Source organism: Mastomys coucha, chromosome X (genome assembly GCF_008632895.1).
Source record: "Mastomys coucha isolate ucsf_1 chromosome X, UCSF_Mcou_1, whole genome shotgun sequence".
Lineage (NCBI taxonomy): Eukaryota > Metazoa > Chordata > Mammalia > Rodentia > Muridae > Mastomys > Mastomys coucha.
The window spans coordinates 107,520,189-107,525,365 of NC_045030.1; positions in this window are offsets into that span (position 1 = coordinate 107,520,189).

The following is a 5,177-nucleotide window of genomic DNA, read 5'->3' on the forward strand; positions in this document are numbered from 1 at the left end:
GTTTTTATTACCTTTATTACATATAACATGCATAGATTCCAATTTCTTGAAGTCCTTGCCAACAGTTAGTTTTGTCCATCTTGCTTATTGTGATCATCTTGATGGAAATGAGATATTATACTATAACATTATAGTTGTGATTAACACTTCCCTAATCACTAATGATGCTGAGTATATTTTTATGCCTGTATAGCTACATTATAGCTTGAATTTACACATTGACTTTAGCAACAGCATATCAATTTATGCAAAACTTAGATAGATATTCAGAAATCATTATGTATGTGATTGATTTCTTAAGCATGCCATATTAACAGTATTAAGTTTTCCAAGCCATGAGCACATAATTACTTTCCAATGTGTTTAATTCAGATTAATTAACTTTAAGTCAGGATTTATGGGATTCTTTTTCTGCCTGGATAATATGCTGGTGATAAGTCATTAAGGCAGGTACCTTCATTCTTTCACTAGTAAGAATTATATTTCATAGACCATCTGTTTTAGGTTGAAGGAGTTCTATCTACAAATTGATTCTTGAGTGCAATTACTTACAAAACTTGAGAGGGTATTAAACACTTTTTGCATGACTTTTCATGTGATCAATGAAATTTTATCTTTTATTCTAATATGAGATGCTACATTGACTTATTTTCATATCTTAATACAATATTCTATTGCATTCCTTAAATAGCACATGTTTACTGTAAACAATTCATTTTAAATGATGATGTATTTTTTTTGAGAAGCTTTTTTTTTTATCCTGCATCCCAACAAGGAAACTGGCCTTCTTTCTTCCTTTTTTTTTTTTTTTTTTGGCTGTGGTATCAATGTTAAGAATGTTGTTATTTCTTTAAATACTTGTGGAGCATTCAGTTGAAATAATTTGGATTTGAGCTTTTTAAATGCATGTTATTTTACCACATTTTCTCTTAGTACATTTTTACTATAATTTTCTACTTACTAATTATTATATTTAGTAATTTGCATTTTCTAGGGCTTTTCCCTACTTCATCTGTTTTTATTTGTTTTGTCTAAATTTGTTTGTGGTACTTCTCAGAGTGTCTTTTGATTTTTAAAAAGTTTGTAGAAATACTCTATGTTAATTCTAGCTATAAATAATTGCACCCTTTCTCTTTGTTTCCTGGTTAAGCTACTGAAAGTGTCATCACTTTTATCCATCTATCTTTTCAAGAAGGAACTTGTCTCATTGTTTTTCTTTTTATTATTTTTGCTATTGTTTTCATATCATTTATTTCTGGGGTAATTTCCAGTATTTTCTGCTTTCTGCTTTCTATGTGTTTTTTATACTCTTCCTTTCCCAGGTTCCCATCTTTGCCAGTTGCTGGTGGACTCTTCTATAATTTCCTCAAGGGACCCTAACAGCTGCAAGCACTTAACAACTAATCAGCTCAATGCAGCTCACCTGTGTGAGTGAGCCCTGACAGCTCCAGCTGCTTTGAGTCAGGATTTTTTATTTTCACTTTTTCCCTCATAAAAGACTTTAAAAGTTAAAGGGAAAAGAACTAATGAACCTGCAAGATTACTTTCAGCTATTCGAGTGTGGTCCAGGGTACAAAATATTTTAAAAGATACATTTACTTTAAACACATATGTCTAGCTACAAATGGCCACCATATAATTGGAAAGAAATATTGTTGGCAACAAATACTGCCCAAACACCCAGAAAGTTAAATATAGATTCTAAAAGAGAAAGAAAAAACTACCTAAAATAAAAATAAAAATTCTACTTGTAAATCTTTTTTAAAAAATATAAACCACCCATGAAAAGACTTTACTATGGCAGTATAATTGAAGTGAATGTGAAACCTTTTGAAAGAAGAGAAGGCCTTACCACCACAGGGCTGATAATATTAAGCATGGATATGGAAGTCAAGAAAATCACAGAGAAGCAAGATATATCTATTTTTAAAGTAAATAAGGCTACTCAAGATAACAGGTAGCTAGTGCGTAAGCAAGAAGAAGTGGGAGCTGTTTCTGCTCGTATTCAATCTTTTAATATCAATCCACACTGCTTCTATGTGGAATGTGGCATCTAATAAAAATAGCAAAAACTTTACCTAGCCAATATTTCCCCAAAGGAATGGCAACTGGCTAATAACTGTCGAATACATTTTAAATGTAGCAATCTCTACCTTAAAAGAAGAGCCCGTTTTAAAAACACCTTTGCCACTGATATGTTCAGCTATCTTCAATTTCCCAGACATTTATTCATCACCCTTTATAATAACTTTATATACGTGAGCCAAATTACTGGTTCCATAACATAAAAGAAGAAATCCTTGGGTCCATTCTGTAGAGTTAGTAAGACTGAGAAGTAGACAGGCTGGCTCAATCTACGGTCCAGGTGCTCCTCATTAAATATGAGGACCTGAAATGGCACAAGTTTAATACTGCCTCTACCTAAGGCAATTGGAACTATAAATGCTGGACCGTTCTTACATTCATGGTAGGCCCTCTGAGGGAAACCTATTGGTTGAATTTCAAGGAATTACTAGATACCAAAAGTGAAAAGGCACTTTGTGAAGTTCAGTCTTCATAATATAGCTGGGGAAACTGAGGTAGTGTCCAAGAGGATGGCCAGCAATTTACTGGAATCATTTTCTGCTAAATAAAACAGGAAACATTTTCTAGAAAAGTTGTACACATGAGTAGGTTTAGAAGACAGCATTGTGCCCAGTGGGTCACCTGAGATACTATGAAATCTGTCTTACTTTTCAGCTGTTGAAATTATGCGAGAAGTATACAAGAGGTGCCTTGTTTCAGAAGAGACACTTTAGACAATTGTTATGTTCAGACACAATATCCTTAAGCAAAACTCAGCACCTGTTTAACTGTAGTGTCCTTTAAGAACATTTGATTTTCAAAGGCATAAATAGTGAAGCCCCCCCTCCCATGCTTTACCATACTCATTAACTGCAAAATGCTCAGTTTTCTTTCCTTGACAGCATATCTTAAATCATCCCAGTATTCACTTAAACAGAATACTATTTAGCCATTTTAGGGCATTTTCAAGAAGGTAGTTTCTTAGATTTGTTTTAAGAAAATTCTACATGGTATGTTTTCATGGATTTTTTGTTGTTATTTATGTGAAACAATATCTCCATGTAGCCTGTGCTAGTCCTGAGCTCCAGATCATCTTGCCTCAGCCTCCTAAGTGTAGGAGTTATAGGCATGTGCCACTGCCTTGGAGAGTTTTACTAAGGAATTTAAAATATAATTGTTAAAAGTGGATAGAAATAAAGGGTCTCTATGAGGAGGAGTAAAGTGCTGAAGCAAAAGCTATGAGATTACAGCCAAAAGATCCAGACCTAAGTGGTCTTGTTTGAATGAGAAATGTGCAAGTCAGTAGCAACAAATTTTCAATTCTCTGAGCTGTAAAATAGGCAGGAACTATTTCAGAGGAGTCTGTCATGGTTGTATAAGATTACATATACCAATTTGCTTAATAAACTATTCAGTACAGTAGAAATATAACATACTGCATTAATCCATGTTTGTTTTAAAGTAATGATTTTGAATATTTAAAGGGAACAAAGGGAAAAATCTACTTTATCTGATCATTTGGTCTGAAAATTACAGTCCATATAACTTGCCTTTAGAAAATGATACATTTTGACAAATTAAATGGTTTACAAATAACTGATGTTGTGTTGGGTGTTGGGCTCCCTCAGGAAAAGTATAACCATGAGAACCTAAAATCAGTCCCCAATACCAACAAGAAAAGGCTGGGTGTGGCAAAATGTCTTTAATCTCAAAGGTGAAGAGATGTAAACTGGAGGATCCCTAGGCCTCACTGATGAGCAAGTCTAGCCTAATTGACAAGTTTCAAGTCCAGATGAGAGATATCACAAGTTTATTTCTGACCTCCACACATTCATGTATATCTACACATACACATACACATACACACACACACACAAATATGCAAATATATATATATATATATATATATATATATATACTCCAATATCTGTGTTCTTATCTAGAATCTAAATGAACTTGATTAAGCATAAGTATATATTTGAATAGATTGTGTTAAGTAAAACACAATCATCTTTGAAATGAAATTGTTCTTTGTGACATTGTATTTGTATTTCTATCACATTGAAATTTCTTCATCTTTGAAATGAAACAATGTTCTTTGTGACATTGTATTTGTATTTCTATCACATTGATACTGTCATGATAACCCTTAATTCTGCAGCAGAACACAAACATAAATATATATATTTATATTATATGTATATATATATAATAAATGACTATGGCTCTTTTTTGTTGCAAATATCACCTTATCAATAGGCAATAAATGTTCTGACCTATGTTCCTACCCCTCCACCAAGACAGTGCCAACTTTATCTGATCACTCAAACAATACTGGAATAGTTTCTTCTCCTGAAATGTTGTTCTCTGTGAAATAGTTTGACCATGTTCAAGAGCTTGTTGGGAGTATCGAAGAATGCATGTGAAAAATAAGTATTATATCTTAATTTTGTAGGTAAAATGTAGGGTGCGAGTGAGAATGCCAAGTCACTGTGGGAAGTTCTGAGCATATGTTACTACGTCAGAAAGGAGAATTTCTTTTGAAATTTCAAGTTTATTGGGCCAACTCTCACCTAGTCTGCCGAGGCCAGCTCTCACCCAGTCTGCTGGAATATCATACTTGAGCATGATCATATCCATATCCCATCAAAATGTCCTTGGCAATAACTCATGTATGCAAAGTACTACTGTTCAACTTGTTTATAGTCCTTTTAAAAATCAAATTAAGAAATACATTTTGACCCTGCTGTAAAACAAAGGAGATGTATTTCAAATACTTTGGATTTCAAGAATTAGAAATTAAATAAAGTAGTAGCTGTGTTCTTTTATAGACAGAAATACAGGCTGACATTGAGATTGCATATCTTGTGGTTTTATATGTGGCCAACTATTTTTCCAATAAAATACTAGTACAAGACACAGAAGAAACCAAAACAGAAAGTTCTTTTTATTGACTCTTTCTGCTTGCTTCAAATTAGTCAGCATTTTATCGACTAGGGATTACTTAGTTATAGTTTCTCAGAGGGATGCATCTATATGGAATTCTTTTTTATTAGATATTTTCTTTATTCACATGTCAAATGATATCTCCTTTCCCAGTTTCCCCTCTGAAA